General features: G+C 40.7%; 1 pseudogene; it reads left to right on the forward strand.

Moving 5' to 3' along the window:
- Positions 1-2,079: 2,079 nt before the first annotated feature.
- LOC148896594 (uncharacterized) overlaps positions 2,080-21,080 on the forward strand; it is a 147,351-nt pseudogene continuing 128,350 nt past the window's right edge.

Raw genomic sequence — 21,080 nt, forward strand, 5'->3', positions numbered from 1 at the left:
CGCTGCGTGTTCACGCGCCGCCATCTTGAGGAAAAAAAAAATTGAAAAAATAACAAATATGACAACACAAAGACACAGAGTCATTCATTCTTCAGGACTTGCTGTACCCTCTTTGCGATGACATGAGGCAGTTCTAGTTGAAAGAGGAGAGGATCAAAGCATCCATGTCAGCAGTGGATCAGGGACGTCATGGTGGAATTTGTACGTCTACTAAAAGCTAAATGTTGAAAGCAAACACGAAGCTGTAGCATCCATTGACGAAAAGACATTGTCTCACATCTCCTGTCCCACATAAATCCGCTTCAATTCCAAGCCGCGACAGTTCCACATACGCATCGGCGCTCTGCGCTGACGCTGCTTTCTTCTTATCGCAGGCTCCTCAAGCCATGCATCCATCCAACCGCACACTGTCCAACAGCACTGACCTTTCCACTGAACAAAGCGGGGCTGTGAAGATGCTGCCCATTACAGGCGCAAAAAAGCACAATGGCCCTAGAGCTGTCCAGCGATGGTAGTCAAATGGCTCTGACATTCCTCCCTGAGGAATAAGGTTAAGGTTTATTTAGTAGAAAAGTATGCTTCATGTGGACCTGGGAACGGATTATTCTAATTTTTAATGGTTTCTTATAGGAAATCAATATTTGGCAGACGAACTTCTCACCTTGCAGACACTTTCTGGGAACCAATTAAATTCGTAAGCTGAGGTGTCACTCTACTTTTTATGAATTGATATTTGGGGACTTTTTCACTGCCGTCTCTCTCTTTAGAAAAATGTTACACACTCCCATACATTCAAAGTAAATACATAAGGACAAGGACATGATTTTAGTCATTTAAAAAAAAAATGTTGTTTATGTTTACTCCAGTGCACTACAGTACACCAGGTTAATGACAGAAAAAAGCTTGTTTTTCCATTGGTTGCTTCATTTTATTTCATTGTTTCTACAAGGCCACTAACCCAGTAAATGTACCATACTTAAAAAAACATACGCCAATAAAATATTTAAGATATTTAAGACAAAAATTATAAATCTTGGGTACAAAAAAAACATTGGGGGAGAGTTTTTATTTTTATTCCCTTACTTCCAAGCATGAATACACAAAGTCACGAAAAACCCAGCATTATGATACATATGACGAAACCAGCCATTCAATATTTTCTGAGTAAATACTCACAGATAGTAGTTTAAAATTTAATGTCAAGCACACAAAATATGAAGCCCAGAACGATGTTGATGCAATGAACAGTCTCAAGTGGGTTTAAAAGGCACTCGTCGCTAATGTCCCACTCATTAAAAACAACTCCAAACCATGGAAGAGAAGGCTATTTGCTTTTCATGTATAAATTAAAACTTGAGCGCTATATGAGTCTCACATCCATGAATGACATGAATTCATGACTTATCCAAACAGTATTTACTGCTCTGTAGAATGAAAAAAACAAGGCTTTGCTGTGTTCATCTCTCACCTGTGCAAATGCTTGGCAAGTAAACATGTGGGATTGCGTTAGTTTCATGTGGTGAGCCACTTCCTTGGTTCAGGCAGGTCTGCTTAGGAGAAATAGGACATTTCCTGTATGCTGAAAGAACCATATGCCTAACCGGTACTGTAATTTTTCCCAGATGGTGTCTTAGTTTAATCTGTAGTGTTTTAAATTTCATTTTACCTGACGCTATAAAACACACTTTATATTCAGCATGCCATATCATTTAATCGCCTTTTCATTGGTTGCTACAAGTATTCTAAGTATAGTTGACATACGAAAATGTTTTTTTTTTTTTTTTTTTTTACAAATTTCCCAGTGATCAACAAACAGGAGTAAAACATGGGGATTAGGGGGGCAGACCGTATTTGACTACCATTTAGCTCACGCAGTGCCACACACATCTCCTTTGCATCAAATTCATCAGATTGTGGAGCGTGGACTGTCAAATGTTGGGGCTGTCCTCTTGAGTGACTCTTTCATAATATTGGATATCGGAAAGAACTACTTTCCCACCCGTGGTCAATGGGTAACATGATTTACCGTAGGTCATTGCTACATAAGACCATCTATGATCAGCCTGGAACATGATTTGATGGTCATGAATCAACTTTCCATGAGGAACATGCGCTGTACTGCTTGAGGAATGGTACACCAGATACTGACGGGTTTATGGCCTTTCCGCCAAGTGACTAAAACTGCGTGTCGAAGGGTGGCTTTTTATTTTTCATAGACCATTCACTGTACTTTTAGGGGTATTTCCAGAAAATAACTTTATGGAGTCTTAAAGGACACCTCCTCTACATGGATGACATAAAGCTGTATGCTAAGAGCGAAAGGGACATAGACTCCCTGATCCACACAACCAGGATCTACAGCAGTGACATCGGGATGTCATTCGGGCTGGAGAAATGTAGTCGACTAAGAAATGTAGTGACGAAGAGGGGCAAGGTAGTCCACACTGAAGGGGTCTCACTCCCTGAAGGAATAATAGCAGACATTTAAAACAGCCAGTACCTGGGTATACCACAGGCCAATGGCAACCTCGAACTCGCAACAAGCAAAGCGGCTACGACCAAATACCTCCAGGGGGTGAGGAAAGTCCTGAGAAGACAGCTCAATGGCAAGAACAAGACCCGGGCAGTAAACAGCGATGCCCTGCCAGTAATCAGATACCCTGCAAGAATAATAAGGTGGCCAAAGGAAGAGATTCAGACCACAGATGTTAAGACCCGAAAACTCCTCACCATGCATGGAGGGTACCATCCCAAGTCCAGCACCCTGAGACTGTACACAAGCCGTAAGGAAGGAGGCCGGGGACTAATGAGTGTGAGAGCCACTGTCTAGGATGAAACATCCTAGCTCAATGAATACATCAAAGACAAGGCTCCAACGGATGATGTACTCAGAGAATGTCTCAGATAATGGGGAACAGAAGATGAGGTGCTGGAAGAGGGGCAATCATGGGAGGAAAAGCCCCTACACGGGATGTACCACCGAACCATAACTGAAGTGGCTGATCTCAAGAAGTCCTATCAGTGGCTAGAGAGGGCTGGCCTAAAAGACAGCACAGAGGCACTCATCCTGGCTGCTCAAGAGCAGGCCCTGAACACCAGAGCCATAGAGGCAAGGATATACTACACCAGGCAAGACCCAAGGTGTCGGTTGTGCAAAGAGGCACCTGAGACAATCCAACACATAACTACAGGGTTTAGGATGCTGGCAGGGAAAGCCTACGTGGAGCGCCATAACCAGGTGACTGGCATAGTCTACCGAAACATCAGTGCGGAGTATGGACTTGAAACCCCAAGGTCAAAATGGGAAACACCTCCCAAGGTAGTCGAGAATGACCGAGCAAAGATCCTGTGGGACTTCCAGATACAGACTGACAAGATGGTAATGGCCAACCAACCAGATATGGTGGTCATAGATAAAGGGCAAAGGAAAGCCGTTGTCGTGGATGTAGCGGTCCCGAGTAATGGAAACATCAGAAAGAAGAAACATGAGAAAATCGAGAAATACCAAGGGCTCAGAGAGGAGCTCGAGAGAGCCTGGAAGGTAAAGGTGACAGCCATGCCTGTGGTGGTCGGAGAACTCGGGGCAGTGACCCCCAAACAAGATGAGTGGTTACAACAGATCCCGGGAACAATGTCAGATATCTCGGTCCATATATATATATATATATAAATGCTCTGCAAAAAATTATCTGCAAAAAGCTCCTCGGAGGCGATCGCCATGTGAATTCAGATAGAGGGGGTGTGGAAAGGTGCGCCGGCTGGAGCGCTGTTCGGTCGTGTTCTTCCGCCAAAGATACGAAGATCACTCCACCAGATCCGACGATCACTACGCCAGCCGTGGTGGCTGTGTATTGCGAAAAGTAGCGTGTATTCCAAGGTTTAATGTTCATAAATTTGACGTTCGTAAACCGAAAAGTTCGTAAGGTAAGGTGTTCGTAAACCGAGGTCTCACTGTAACTGAATTTGAGTTTTACTGCTGCAAAACATTCTGAACAAGCTGAGACAGGCTCATGTTTACCACCTTGTGTCACCTTTTCATTAAACAACTTTCAATAAATGTTGTGAAAGTTTAAATCAAGCAAGAAATAATTCCACCTGCAAAGCTTGCACTATTAGTGCCCTCAGATCCCAAACCTTAAAGGACAACCGACACCTCCGGACAAGTTGTGTCGATAATTTGTAAAATCACTTCAAATGACTTCGACTGAGCGTATTTTACAAAGATTCCACGGCATATAGCTATATTTTACATTTTAAGACTCGCGCTGAATATTGAGGAAGTCTTGTTTCCAAGTTGATGATGCTACCTGACATGACGTCACATCTGGAACGCCCCTGACCAAGAAAGCGACACACACTGCATTTTGGGTACTTTGTTTGGTCTGAAAACTTCGCGTTTATCCGTGTTGAGAATGTATGATTATGATTCAAATACAGCTAATACTTTTGGAGTGGTAGCTTTTGGTGCACCATTATTATTTTGTATGGAGTGCCCCCCATAGCACAGACTATTTTCATGTGAAAACATATTTTGAAGGACCGGCACATATAATTAAATCAATCCAAATTATTTAAGATACTACACACCATAAGCTTTGTTCCAACAAGCCGCAGGAATCTGCCATTCGTGTCGTATTCGGACAAATACAACTGAACACTTGTCCATGTCCATGATGAATGAAAGGAAAAGTTTGTTCTTATCTGCACATTATTGGAACTTTTTTGGTAACAGAGTTCAGTATCCCAAAACAATGAGCGTTACGGACATTACAATGATTGGATTGGATTGGATTTGCCTTTATTAGTCTCACAGTGGAGAAATTTACATCATCATCAGTGATGAGTGACAAACACGGATGATTCATCCCATTTGACAGTTCTGCGCTTCTGTACACACATTCATGTGATGCAAGGCCAACTGGAAGGAAATTAGGGTTTAGTACTTTGCTCAAAGATGCTTTGACAGCAAGTAGTCAAAGTTGGGATTTTTAAAAATAATGTGTGAACCAAGACATGGTTTCTTTGTAAATTATGTTCACCATATTATTTGTAAACTGTTCATTTGTGAACCAAGGTTCCGCTGTACATGGTATATTTTCATTTTAAAATACACACAGCCCGTTATTTTCCCTCTGGTTTCTGATCGGATGTTTGTGGCAGCGTTTAAGCAGACAGAGGAAGTGTGCAAAAAATGAGAAGACACTTAAAGAAATTTAAGGCATGACCTCAACTGAAACCGGAGCAATAACTGACACTTAACTGCACCTGAAAATCAAAACACACACAAACAATAGCAACACACACAAACAATAGCAACTGGGGCTGAATACGATTGGATATAACAGGATAGCAAAAGTAGGAAAGAAAAACAAAACTGAGTGCTCTGTACAGTGTATTCGGAGCGGGGAGATAAAAAACATGATGGCAATGAAAGGAAATCAAATGATCACAAATATTATGTTTGAAGACAGCTTTTGATGATTAAAAATAGTTCCTAGGCCGGGCATAATTCAAGTCTATATTCATTCAACTGTCACAATTTCCTCCAAACATTCACTTTCCCCTAATGATAGACAAGAACTTTTCAATGACAAAAGCGCGCCCGACAGTTTCATGTTCATGGTTTGTGTTATGTGTATGCCTCAAAATAACCCATGCATCTGAAAAAGAAAACGTCTTTGAAGTTTGCAATTAATGCTCCAGGAAATATACCAAATGTTTCGACATTTAAGTTAGCCAGAGTCATTTATACAGTCGTCAAACTTGCTTACAAATACATGGACACAATCTCAAAAGATGAGTGATTCACTACCAGGGTCCCCTGAAATGTCATTGGGTGTGCTATGGGAAATTATCAATTACGTATTTTTAAGTACTTTATCAATGTAAACAAATATATACAGTACAGTATTTATGTTGCATATTTGTTTTTTCAATTATTTTCTTCAGTGGGGTGCTTTCACCCCATTGCCACTGTGAACTATTTGGCTTGGTTCAATAAAGTTTGGGAAATGTTTATCTTTGGTTATGGGACATTCACTTGACTTGAGTTCTGGCACCAGGTCTCATCACAGTCATTGACAATGTGAATGTGAGAATTACAGTTTTTTCCGTCTCAGCAGGTTCCCTCTGACTGGCGACCATTCCAGGTTAGGATATGTTTTTTGGTACTTGGCTAGACTCCAACTCATCACAAGTTAAAATACGAGAAAGAATAAACAGAATGGATTAGTTGGTAAGTGTAAACACATCTTTTCTAGGTATGTATAGCAGACATTAAAATAAACATATCTGTCCAAATGTTGCGATTTATACGGTGTCGCCATCAAATAATGTATGGAACACACTGATCAAAATATGGATGAAGCTTGTCAAGAGAAGGCGAAAATGTAGTGGAGAGAGAATCATGGGGTGTGGGCGGGTGGAACAACATCTTTATGAATGAAGTGTGGCCTGCAAAGCCTACCCAGGTGCACACACAATATCTATATATTAAAACAGTCTTCATATTTTTTGGGACATTGTGTCTTGTGGATGAGATTTGATTTCAGAAAAATAAATCAATAAGGCAGTGTCTGAAATAACGTCTGGAACTTTTACGTCGGGCGTACAACTTACAAAACGTCTCCGCCTAGGTGGCCGACAACTTTTTTGAAAAAAAAAAAAAAATAAATAAATAAAATCAAACTATTATTTTTTTAAAATCCAACATTTTCCTTTTTTCAATAAAGCAAACATTCGCAATTTGCATACTCGGCATGACAGCCAATCAGAAGCGAGTGTTATAAGGTCGTTCATTCGCGTATCACATTCCAAAGTACAGTAAAGTCTCGTTATATCGATATCGGATATATCGATAGTCGCGGTTATATCGATACTATTTCTATGCACGCTCGGATAAAATTACATGCGCGCAGGGTCGGATATATCGATAGTCCCGGTTATATCGATATTTTTTGGACTCCCTAGAATATCGATATAACGAGACTTTACTGTATATGCACAGAACCTCAGCCCCAGAAGAAAGATTCAAAAGAAGCTAACAAAATTTATGACGCTACAAAACATAAATGTACATTATCCCGTGACTGTAAAGTGTCCTTCAGAGTTTTGGAAGGCACTTAGAAATTAAATGTATTATTATTATTAAAAGCATCATGGAAAGAGCAGTTCATGTGGCTTGTAGCAGACTACGCAACACGAACATTGCATTGTGCAACATGCTGAACAGTGTATGGACAAACGACAACTCAAGCAAAATCATCAGCAATTTACCATAAATTAAGCAAGGGAGCATTTATGGTCGGTACATCCTAAATAAAAAAATCCTGTATACTTTACAACAATGGTTTTTTTTGCGATTAGTCGTCTTATTGTGTTTCAAGTTGTGAAAATGGGGCAGGCAACTTTATGGCCGGGCTGGCGACTTGTCTGCCCGGGTGTCCGGTAACTTTTTGTCATGAGTTTCAAACACTGAATACAGGTTGTAAATGGAATCTAAATAAAATGCATTTTTGAGGCACAACGTTGCAGCCTATGTCACTGTTGAATTTATGTTCAAAGTAGGGCTTTGCACAAATCGGTGGTTGACGTGACTTGTGATGCTAATTAACCATTAGACATGTCCGATGAGAAGGTTTCTTTGGGGGAACAGTCTGCTCCCCCCAACCTGAGAGTAGGGACCTGTCATAGCTGTGTCCGGCGCCGCCATGCCTGGACATTAGGGATATATAAATAGGGCCGATACGACCAATCAGACTTTAGTTCGCTGACAAAGCCTCTTGGATAGGTGGCGAAACGTCCGAAACCTTCAAAATTGTACAGATGACGGCTGAAGAAACCTTCTCATCGATGGACCACTCCTGTACGACTGAGAGCTTACACAGACGAATTAGACATGACCACCACTTCTGACTTTTGGATTTGAGTCAGACTGAATGATAGCATATTGCCAAATGTCGCAGAGTAATGTTTGCATGGCAACACTTACATGTCATAAGTGTGAGGTACTTGCATTTACAGTATGTGGGTGAATGCACAGTGTGAAAGCACGAGACACCTGGAAGTGTTTGTGTGTGCATGGGGATAGTTAGTTAACTAATAGCATACAATACGCTGTTAAGCACAACTGTGATATGCATCAACACTTCTGTCATTTCATCACTGATGGCTCTCACGCAAGAAATTGAGGGACTTTTCAAACTTGGACATGGGAAAAGTAATTTATTTCGGAATATTCCAAGTCTGGATGAAACAAAATATTGAAACGTGCAAAGACTGGGGGGAATATAGTAATTAGCTCTATTTTCGTCCACAGCACACATCTACCCGAGCATAAAAACTATCCTTGTTTATTCTCTTGAGAAAGTTAATTGCCACACCTCACTGAGCGTTCCCGTGTGTCAAAGATTTGTTCTGACAATTTGGGGGCTGGAACAATACACCTGCTGGTAGCGGGTCTTAGTTGAAATATATTTTGGTGCATTTGATCGAGGTGCAGGTACATGTTGTGGATGTCAATGTTATTCCATTTGTGGATGTGTATGGTTGTGTGGGTTTGTGGGTTTGTGGCGTGGTGTGCTACAGAAACGTATTGATTGACAGTTGTAGGTTAAGCAGGGGTCTGTTTTGAAATCAGTGGACATGACCACAGTCAAGCAACCTGTTCACAGCAGCGCCCATTTTTCATAATTTTGGAGCCCTTTTATATAATTGGATTTTTTCCTAATCTATCCAAATTTAGAAGAAATGTGAATGAAACACTTGTCTGTGGTGTATAACATTTACTTTATTTATTTTTTTACAACGCGCTGCAGGGTCTTTAATTAAGTATGCAAGCTTTTTCTTAACAGCAGCAAATTATTGTTTCTTGTGTTGCTGAAAAATGGCAAAAAGACATTTGGCAAGCTGACGCAACATGGTGATATTTGAGCTTCATTCCTGCACAATAAAACACTTTTGCCAGACCACCTATGGTGCTGTGTTCATGTGTAGAAAATCAATGAAAGTATTTTTGAGGGGTTTGTGTGTTACTGTGTGTCTGTGTTATGCGTGTATGTGCGCCCGCTGATGTTCTGATAAATTTGAGACTTCCTCTGTTGTTCACTCCTGCAGCACAGCCTGAAGGCAATTTTCATCACTACCTCTACACTGTTGCAGATATCCACCTGGTCAGTCGATGAAAAGGTTGCTTCAGCCGTCATCTGTACTTCTTTGAAGGTGTCGGACGTCCAGACATGGCGTTGCCGGACTGTGCTATAATAGGTCCCTGCTCTCAGGTTTGGGGGAGCAGAGGAATACTCCCTGTGGCTCCACTGATTGTTCCTATTGTACTGACTAACGACTGGCCTGATGGCCTCACCTCCTCCGGTATCACTTCATCAGTATTGCTAAGCCTGTTGCCTAAGCAAGCTGTTGTACGAACGATCCAAATTGAACCTCACCCCACCATATCGGATTAAAGAAGGATTCAGCTGTTTTATGAAAATCACTTCTCTTACTCCCTTTTCAAATCATCTTTCGCTAAGATTTTGACCTCATTGTCGTCAAATGAATGGTTGCTAGCTTTTAGGTGGATATGTACTGCAGATTGAGGCCCACTAATATTATCCCTACGATGTTGATAAAGTCGTTTTTGAGAATTTGTTTAGTCTCCCAATGTACTGCTCTTTACAATTTTCATTCTTACATTGTATTGAATAAACTACATTACTTTGTTTTTCATTTGGCAGCCTATCTTTTGGATGCACTAATTTTTGAAATGAGTAGGAATTTTGGTCAGTTGGTCAGTGTGCGTAGCCTTCCTAAAGATTTCTGTTTTTAGCGCTCTGTCATTTTTTATAATTACTTTACAAGTATGGTGGGGTGAGGTTCAATTTGGATCGTTCGTACAACAGTTTCTTGGATAAGAAGCGAAATGTCCGACACCTTCAAAGAAGTACAGACGACGGTTGAAGAAACCTTTTCATCGATGGACCACTCCTGTACGACTGAGAGCTTACACCAGGGGTCGGGAACCTTTTTGACTAAGAGAGCCATAAAAGTAAAATATTTAGAAATGTTTTTCAGCGAGAGCCACATGCACGCGCGCGCGCACATACAAACGCTCGCGTGCGCGCGCACACACGCACACGCGGCCACTTTTCAACAAAATATCAGAATGTATTATTTAAAACTTTGTGATAGTACTCACCGTTAACATGGATGGTTTTCCTTTCCTCGTGTTTGGTAAAAATCCAGGAAAACGATCGGAATGAAATTCAATTTGCCGGTCCAGAGGTGAAGTTACTGCTAGCTAGCCTGCACACGGCTCATAAGCTTCCACACTTGCTATCTGCAATCTACTACGTTAACATGGGGCTTGTTAAAATGTCACTGACATTCGACTGTTTCATCGATGGTATTGTTTCATTGCAAATTAGAATCAGAACATTTTCTCTCCTCTAATGCTCCGGTGCTTTCACGCTGAAGTGCACTAGTTGGGTGTGAAGTGCACTAGTTGGGCGTTTACCTGTTTCAACATGACGGCCACTATCATCCAATCAACATGGCGCTTTCTGCCATTCTAGGTCAGTGTCCTCCAATCAAAATGGCGCTTTCCGCCAACTGCAGCCCCAACGGGAAATGAACGACGAAAAAAACGACAATATGTATTATAATATGTAATATTTATCGGCGAGCCATATGCAATCATCAAAAGAGCCATATATGGCTCGCGAGCCATAGGTTCCCGACCCCTGGCTTACACAGACCCACCTGGTCAGTGATACATGATTGGCTCTGAGAGTTTAAATATATATCACTTATGTTAGCTTAAGTCACATATGTCATACAGAATTCCTTTAGCGGGAATTGAACCCAAGAGTACTGCATTGTGAAGTCCAGTGGACCACTGGACTTCAATGATGACAATGATGAGCCATTTCCACAAATTACTCTGATTTGCTGATTATTCTTATATTGCGGTTACGCTTAATCTTCTTAGATTTCTGGTGACTTTCTGAGGCTGTGTTACAGCGCCTCTTCAGATGGGGGAGGAAGATAATTTTAGTGTCTTTAGGTCATTTTATTGCACTCGTATCTGTGGCAAAAGTAGATATGTTTATAGGGCACATTTCATCAAATGTTTCTGCATCATTTTAGAATGTAGAAAAAAACAGTCTTAGTTAAGGTACTTCTGTGTTACTCTTGGGAATTTTTCAAAACATTTAGCATCCTAAAAATAGCCAAGCCTTGTTGTATTTCAGTGGGTTTGTTTTTAGTCTAGATTGTATTGTGTGTGATTTTTCCTCTACTTTGCAATACAGAAACTGTGGCGTTTTTGTACTGAAACACCACTGATCTGACTCGTCTAAATGGAGCTTGTAGCTCCAGCTGTTGGCTGGAGACACAACGTTCTACTTTCATGTCTCCTGCCCTCACAAAAAAAAGTTCTGGACATTGTCACAGAATACTTTTTTTGAATACCCACTGTATTTGAATTGACTATTCCACTAACCGAGGATCTGGCTTCTCTCTGCAGAGATCAACATGGCGCTTTCGGCCATTCTAGGTCAGTGTCATCCAATCAAAATTGCGCTTTCCGCCAACTGCAGCCCCAACGGGAAATGAACGACGAAAAAAACGACAATATATATTATAATATGTAATATTTATCGGCGAGCCATATGCAATCATCAAAAGAGCCATATATGGCTCTCTGAGAGTTTAAATATATATCACATATGTTAGCTTAAGTCACATATGTCATACAGAATTCCTTTAGCGGGAATTGAACCCAAGAGTACTGCATTGTGAAGTCCAGTGGACCACTGGACTTCAATGATGACAATGATGAGCCATTTCCACAAATTACTCTGATTTGCTGATTATTCTTATATTGCGGTTACGCTTAATCTTCTTAGATTTCTGGTGACTTTCTGAGGCTGTGTTACAGCGCCTCTTCAGATGGGGGAGGAAGAGAATTTTAGTGTCTTTAGGTCATTTTATTGCACTCGTATCTGTGGCAAAAGTAGATATGTTTATAGGGCACATTTCATCAAATGTTTCTGCATCATTTTAGAAAGTAGAAAAAAACAGTCTTAATTAAGGTACTTCTGTGTTACTCTTGGGAATTTTTCAAAACATTTAGCATCCTAAAAATAGCCAAGCCTTGTTTTATTTCAGTGGGTTTGTTTTTAGTCTAGATTGTATTGTGTGTGATTTTTCCTCTACTTTGCAATACAGAAACTGTGGCGTTTTTGTACTGAAACACCACTGATCTGACTCGTCTAAATGGAGCTTGTAGCTCCAGCTGTTGGCTGGAGACACAACGTTCTACTTTCATGTCTCCTGCCCTCACAAAAAAAAGTTCTGGACATTGTCACAGAATACTTTTTTTGAATACCCACTGTATTTGAATTGACTATTCCACTAACCGAGGATCTGGCTCAGGGGTGGGCAAACTTTTTGACTCGCGGGCCGCATTGGGTTCTAAAATTTGACAGAGGGGCCGGGCCAGGAGCATTTGGAGGGAGTGTTTGGGCCGGAAATACTCCGAACAAGTTATGTCCATAATTTATAAAATCACTTCAAATGACTTCGACTGAGCGTATTTTACAAAGATTCCACAGCATATAGCTATAGTTTACGTTTTAAGACTTGCGCTGAATATATGAAGTCTTTTTTTCGAGTTGATGACGATCCCCATGTGACGTCACGTTTGGACCGCCCCTGACCGAGAAAGCGACATACAATGCATTTTGGGTACTTTGTTTGGTCTGAAAACTTCGTGTTAATCCGTGTTGATCCGTGTTGATGGCAAAATTAGAAGGAAAACACATAAATAACGCCATGGTGAATCGTTGTGTGTTGCACCAAGACAACTACAGTAAAGTCTCGTTATATCGATATCGGATATATCGATAGTCCCGGTTATATCGATACTATTTCTATGCACGCACGGAGAAAATTACATGCAAACAGGGTCGGATATATCGATAGTCCCGGTTATATCGATATTTTTTCGGACTCCCTTGAATATCGATATAACAAGACTTTACTGTATTTGATATTCGCTGACACAAATTCCCAGCTGACAAATCAGCCCATTTCCAACGGCGCTTGGGCGCCATCTTCTGCTTTTTCTGGGTGCTACATTGCTGTCATTGACGGCTCGAATTGATATGGGAGGACTCCTAGAATCAATTGCAAACATTTATGCTTTCCTCTTCAGAAGAACAAGAACAATAAAACATCTTCTCCGAATCTGAAGCCATTGTTTTGATTCTCGAGCAAGGCAAGACGTCTTGGCGTGACGTCACGAACAGAGGGGTGGGACCTTCTGAAACTGACCATTTCCGGATTCATTTTGAAGTCATTTTTATTGGTGTTTTTCATTTAACTAAAAATATCAGCCTGCCTGATTTGGGTATTTTAGATGCTATAAAACGTTTTTCTGATGTCAGTGGGAAACAAAAACAAAAAATGGTGCCGGTTGTCCTTTAAATGTAGTATGTACAAACCTCATAGCACAGTAAGAACACTACAACCCAATTTATTAACTGTCTTTCAAATGTGAAAAATATCCCTGATCAGTTAATAAATTTGTCTCAAGGAATATGCAAGATATGGCATTTACAGAGTATTTCGCAGATACTTGGAGGAGGAAATGGAAATAGATTAAAATAACATATGCCCTGTGATTTATCAAGATTGCGTCTGTTTTTAAGTTTCCATCAAAGGGGCAAAGTTAAAGAAATCAACATTTATTGAAAAATGGAATCACTTTCAACATTCAAAACATATTATTACACAACGAAATATTCAAGCTCAATAATACCTACTTGTGTTAAATTCCGCCAAATCATAGATGGTTTGTCCTGACCGCGCACTCAACAAACTCCTCACTGACGCTCTCGCCTTCACGCGCTAACAATACACGTGTTATGTCGCCGAGCACACAAACATAGACTACCTGCAGTTGAAATTTGCATACTCGGCTCGGCAGCCAATCAGAAGCCTGCTTCTTTCTTCCGGACTTTCGCAAGCGTTACAAAGTCGTGCAATTGCATGTCATTTTCCAAAATAGATGCACAGAACCTCAAACTAGAAGAAAGATTCAAAAGAAGCTAACAACATATGTGACGCTACAAAACGTAAATTTACATTAAACCGTGACTGTAAAGTGTACGTGAGACTTATGAAAGGGGCTTAGTGGCTCGTAGGAATCAATGCAAACGTTGCATTGTGCACCACCTTGACAATCGACTACTGTAGCAAAATTTACAGCCATGCACATTTGCCGTAAATTAAGCAAGGTAGCATTTGTAGTTGGTGCATTCTTGATTTAAAAAAAAAACTTTATACTTTGTGACAATGTTTCTTAATGGGATTGGTCTCATTTTGCTTCAAGTTCGGAAAAATGGGGCAGGCAACTTTTCAGTTATCTGCCCTGTTGTTCGCTAGCTTTTTGTCATGAGTTTTAGACACTGTTTGTACTATAATTTGGGCAAGTTCGGCGGGCCGGATTGAAAAGCCTAACGGGCCGTATGTGGCCCGCGGGCCGTAGTTTGCCCATGTCTGATCTGGCTTCTCTCTGCAGAGATCAACATGGCACTTTCGGCCATTCTAGGTCAGTGTCATCCAATCAAAATTGCGCTTTCCGCCAACTGCAGCCCCAACGGGAAATGAACGATGAAAAAAACGACAATATATATTATAATATGTAATATTTATCGGCGAGCCATATGCAATCATCAAAAGAGCCATGTATGGCTCGCGAGCCATAGGTTCCCGACCCCTGCTTTAAGGTCTTGTTTTGTCGTGCTACAAAGGAGGTATTCGAATGGCAACCGTCAGTGTAGCAGTGGTGCACCTCTACGCACTCCCAAAGACTTGGATGCCACAAGAACTAATGGCAGAAAGCGGGTCTGGGGAGCTTGTCCTTTGCTCATTGTCACCCTCATCATCATGAGCCTTCAAATACTGCCAAAATGACAACTGTTTTTTCTGATTATTCCTGTCTAGCTCACAACTGTTGCACCATGTGCCTAAATTTACTAGACATTCTTTGACCGTGCGTATAGTCTTTTTTTGTATTTATTTTCCGCCTTTTGGCATTGTAAGTAATTTTGTGTTAAGTCTGTTGTGCTGCAGACTGCTGTCAGGCTATTGAAGCACCTGATAACCTGGACTCACCGCCAGTCTCTCATTTTAAATTGCACAGCCATATTTACCATTGCATATATGCTTATATTATACATTATATTTTCACTCTGTACTTCTGTGTAAGCTCTCAGTCGTACAGGAGTGGTCCATCGATGAGAAGGTTTCTTCAGCCGTCATCTGTACAAAAGTGAAGGTTTCGGACGTTTCGCCTCCTATCCAAGAGGCTTCGTCAGCGAACTAAAGTCTGACTGGTCGTATCGGCCCCATTTATATATCCCTAATGTCCAGACCTGGTGGCGCCGGACACAGCTATGATAGGTCCCTACTCTCAGGTTGGGGGGGCGCGGGACCCCCCCCTTGTGGCCCCACTGATTGTTCCTACATTCCTGACTAACGATTGGCCTATTACACCCACTCCCCCCGGTATCACCTCATCAGCATAACGACCCTCATCAGCATTGCGAAAGTTGCCTAACCTGTTTTGCCTGAGCAGGCTATTGTATGAACGATCCAAATTGAACCTCACACCACCAGACCGGTTTAATGAAGGATTTTGTTGTTTTATAAGAATCGCCTCTTTCACCCCCCTTTCAAACCATCTATGTTCTTTCGCTAAGATTTTAACCTCATTGTCGTCAAATGAGTGGTTGCTAGCTTTTAGGTGCAAATGTACTGCCGATTGAGGCCCACTAGTATTATCCCTGCGATGTTGATAAAGTCTTTTTTTGAGAATTTGTTGAGTCTCCCCAATGTACTGCTCTTTACAATTTTCATTCTTACAATGTATGGAATAAACTACATTACTTTGTTTTTCATTTGGTAGCCTATCTTTTGGATGCACTAATTTTTGCCTTAACGTGTTTATCGGTTTGAAATAAGTAGGAATTTTATGTTGCCAAAGGACTCTTTGTAATTTTTCAGAAACTCCTGCAATGTACGGTACTGCTACTCCTCTCCTTTTAGAATCTTGAGAATTATTGGTTTCGTTCGCTATTCTTTCTTTCTGACATTTGTTGAATGACCACTGAGGGTACCCACAGTTAGTGAGTGCTCTCCTGATATGTTTTGACTCCTTTTCTCTACCTTCAGTGCTAGTTGGTATTAGTTTAGCCCTATGCTGGAGGGTTCTGATAACTCCTAGTTTATGTTGTAAAGGGTGGTTAGAGTCAAAAAGTAAGTATTGGTCAGTGTGCGTAGCCTTCCTAAAGACTTCTGTTTTTAGCGCTCTGTCCTCTTTTATAATTACTTTACAATCCAAGAAGGCTAGTTGGTTCTCTTGAATGTCCTCACGAGTAAATTTAATGTTGAAGTCTACAGAGTTGAGATGATCTGTGAAGGATTGAATTTCTTGTTTCTTAATTATGACAAAAGTATCGTCCACATATCTAAACCAGTGTCTAGGTTTTGTCCCTGGGAAGGATGTGAGGGCCTGTTTCTCCATCTCTTCCATGTAAAGATTAGCCACTATGGGTGACACTGGTGAGCCCATAGCACAACCATGGATTTGTTTATAAAAATTTTCCCGAAATTGAAAATACGTAGTATTAAGGCAGATTTCTAATAATTGGCAGATGTGATCCGGTTTCAGTTTGGTTCTTTCATGCAGAGAAACATCCGCCAGCAGCCTCGTCCTCACCACTGAGACTGCTGCTGGGGTTGGGACAGATGTAAAGAGAGAAGTCACATCGTATGATGCCAAAGTTTCCTCAGGTTCCAATATGAGGTCTTTGATCCTCTCTACAAACCCTGTGGTGTTCTCTACGTGGTATTCTGTGTTACCAACCAACGGAGCTAAAATAGTTTTTAAATATTTGGCTACATTGTATGTAGAGGAGTCAATGCTACAAACAATGGGTCGGAGGGGGAACCCTTCTTTATGTATTTTTGGCAGGCCATAGATACATGGCGTGGCCTCTCCCGGGTATAATCTAAAATACATCTGTTTATCTATATGTTTTCCTTTCTCTAGCTTTTGGAGACAGTCAATCATTTCTTTCTTGTATCTATTGGAAGGGTCCCTTTTTAGTTGCTCATACGTGTTAGAATCACTGATTAACCTATTTATTTTGTCTTCATAATCCAATGTGTTGAGCAGCACTGTGCATCTGCCCTTGTCTGCTGGCAAAATAGTGATATTTTTGTCTTTTTGTAGAGTAGTTAACGCCTTTCTCTCTTCTAATGTTATGTTGGACGGAGGAAGTTTGGCACTACTGAGAAGAGCTGATATTTTAATGCGTAGATCATCTGCCTCTGCATACGAAAGTTTGTTATTTTTAATAGCCGATTCAGTAGCTGTGATATAATCTATTGTAGGTATAGTTTTAGGAGTCACTGAGAAATTTAAACCTTTGGTAAGTACCGCCTTTTCTGTCTCTGAGAGATCTCTGTCTGACAAATTTTTGATCCAATTCTCCCTTGCAAACTGTTCATACCTAATTTTACGCGTGTTTACCAGTAGCTGAGATTGTTTCAGTAAAAGTAATTTTTGAAATTTACCCTTTTGTCTCTCTTTGGTTTTGCTGTGGTGCCTCATATAACCGGATTTCGTAAATTCACACACTTCCTGATAGATTTTGTGGGTAAGATTAGTTTGTAATCGCTGATAATAAGTTTCTATTTCTGACTGTTTGTTTTTTATCTCTATGTTAAGTCTCCTAATTCGCAAATTTAGAATTTTCCTAGTATAATTTTGTTGCATTTTATCGGCTAAGTATCCGGGTTCCAGGGGTGCTTGCTTCAAGCATTTAGGAATTAACCGGCTCTGTCTACATCTAAGATTGAATCTGAGGTGGTTCTTTAAATCAGCTAATTTAAAAGTGGCCTTTTCTAAGTTACGTACCAGCAGAAGGATGTCTCTCCCAAAGTTGGCAGCAATACGTCTGTGTAAGCTCTCAGTCGTACAGGAGTGGTCCATCGATGAGAAGGTTTCTTCAGCCGTCATCTGTACAAAAGTGAAGGTTTCGGACGTTTCGCCTCCTATCCAAGAGGCTTCGTCAGCGAACTAAAGTCTGACTGGTCGTATCGGCCCCATTTATATATCCCTAATGTCCAGACCTGGTGGCGCCGGACACAGCTATGATAGGTCCCTACTCTCAGGTTGGGGGGGCGCGGGACCCCCCCCTTGTGGCCCCACTGATTGTTCCTACATTCCTGACTAACGATTGGCCTATTACACCCACTCCCCCCGGTATCACCTCATCAGCATAACGACCCTCATCAGCATTGCGAAAGTTGCCTAACCTGTTTTGCCTGAGCAGGCTATTGTATGAACGATCCAAATTGAACCTCACACCACCAGACCGGTTTAATGAAGGATTTTGTTGTTTTATAAGAATCGCCTCTTTCACCCCCCTTTCAAACCATCTATGTTCTTTCGCTAAGATTTTAACCTCATTGTCGTCAAATGAGTGGTTGCTAGCTTTTAGGTGCAAATGTACTGCCGATTGAGGCCCACTAGTATTATCCCTGCGATGTTGATAAAGTCTTTTTTTGAGAATTTGTTGAGTCTCCCCAATGTACTGCTCTTTACAATTTTCATTCTTACAATGTATGGAATAAACTACATTACTTTGTTTTTCATTTGGTAGCCTATCTTTTGGATGCACTAATTTTTGCCTTAACGTGTTTATCGGTTTGAAATAAGTAGGAATTTTATGTTGCCAAAGGACTCTTTGTAATTTTTCAGAAACTCCTGCAATGTACGGTACTGCTACTCCTCTCCTTTTAGAATCTTGAGAATTATTGGTTTCGTTCGCTATTCTTTCTTTCTGACATTTGTTGAATGACCACTGAGGGTACCCACAGTTAGTGAGTGCTCTCCTGATATGTTTTGACTCCTTTTCTCTACCTTCAGTGCTAGTTGGTATTAGTTTAGCCCTATGCTGGAGGGTTCTGATAACTCCTAGTTTATGTTGTAAAGGGTGGTTAGAGTCAAAAAGTAAGTATTGGTCAGTGTGCGTAGCCTTCCTAAAGACTTCTGTTTTTAGCGCTCTGTCCTCTTTTATAATTACTTTACAATCCAAGAAGGCTAGTTGGTTCTCTTGAATGTCCTCACGAGTAAATTTAATGTTGAAGTCTACAGAGTTGAGATGATCTGTGAAGGATTGAATTTCTTGTTTCTTAATTATGACAAAAGTATCGTCCACATATCTAAACCAGTGTCTAGGTTTTGTCCCTGGGAAGGATGTGAGGGCCTGTTTCTCCATCTCTTCCATGTAAAGATTAGCCACTATGGGTGACACTGGTGAGCCCATAGCACAACCATGGATTTGTTTATAAAAATTTTCCCGAAATTGAAAATACGTAGTATTAAGGCAGATTTCTAATAATTGGCAGATGTGATCCGGTTTCAGTTTGGTTCTTTCATGCAGAGAAACATCCGCCAGCAGCCTCGTCCTCACCACTGAGACTGCTGCTGGGGTTGGGACAGATGTAAAGAGAGAAGTCACATCGTATGATGCCAAAGTTTCCTCAGGTTCCAATATGAGGTCTTTGATCCTCTCTACAAACCCTGTGGTGTTCTCTACGTGGTATTCTGTGTTACCAACCAACGGAGCTAAAATAGTTTTTAAATATTTGGCTACATTGTATGTAGAGGAGTCAATGCTACAAACAATGGGTCGGAGGGGGAACCCTTCTTTATGTATTTTTGGCAGGCCATAGATACATGGCGTGGCCTCTCCCGGGTATAATCTAAAATACATCTGTTTATCTATATGTTTTCCTTTCTCTAGCTTTTGGAGACAGTCAATCATTTCTTTCTTGTATCTATTGGAAGGGTCCCTTTTTAGTTGCTCATACGTGTTAGAATCACTGATTAACCTATTTATTTTGTCTTCATAATCCAATGTTTCTCTGCATGAAAGAACCAAACTGAAACCGGATCACATCTGCCAATTATTAGAAATCTGCCTTAATACTACGTATTTTCAATTTCGGGAAAATTTTTATAAACAAATCCATGGTTGTGCTATGGGCTCACCAGTGTCACCCATAGTGGCTAATCTTTACATGGAAGAGATGGAGAAACAGGCCCTCACATCCTTCCCAGGGACAAAACCTAGACACTGGTTTAGATATGTGGACGATACTTTTGTCATAATTAAGAAACAAGAAATTCAATCCTTCACAGATCATCTCAACTCTGTAGACTTCAACATTAAATTTACTCGTGAGGACATTCAAGAGAACCAACTAGCCTTCTTGGATTGTAAAGTAATTATAAAAGAGGACAGAGCGCTAAAAACAGAAGTCTTTAGGAAGGCTACGCACACTGACCAATACTTACTTTTTGACTCTAACCACCCTTTACAACATAAACTAGGAGTTATCAGAACCCTCCAGCATAGGGCTAAACTAATACCAACTAGCACTGAAGGTAGAGAAAAGGAGTCAAAACATATCAGGAGAGCACTCACTAACTGTGGGTACCCTCAGTGGTCATTCAACAAATGTCAGAAAGAAAGAATAGCGAACGAAACCAATAATTCTCAAGATTCTAAAAGGAGAGGAGTAGCAGTACCGTACATTGCAGGAGTTTCTGAAAAATTACAAAGAGTCCTTTGGCAACATAAAATTCCTACTTATTTCAAACCGATAAACACGTTAAGGCAAAAATTAGTGCATCCAAAAGATAGGCTACCAAATGAAAAACAAAGTAATGTAGTTTATTCCATACATTGTAAGAATGAAAATTGTAAAGAGCAGTACATTGGGGAGACTCAACAAATTCTCAAAAAAAGACTTTATCAACATCGCAGGGATAATACTAGTGGGCCTCAATCGGCAGTACATTTGCACCTAAAAGCTAGCAACCACTCATTTGACGACAATGAGGTTAAAATCTTAGCGAAAGAACATAGATGGTTTGAAAGGGGGGTGAAAGAGGCGATTCTTATAAAACAACAAAATCCTTCATTAAACCGGTCTGGTGG

The sequence above is a fragment of the Hippocampus bargibanti genome, linkage group LG06, assembly GCF_051943395.1.
Source record: "Hippocampus bargibanti isolate YZ-2025 linkage group LG06, ASM5194339v1, whole genome shotgun sequence".
Taxonomy (NCBI): Eukaryota; Metazoa; Chordata; class Actinopteri; order Syngnathiformes; family Syngnathidae; genus Hippocampus; species Hippocampus bargibanti.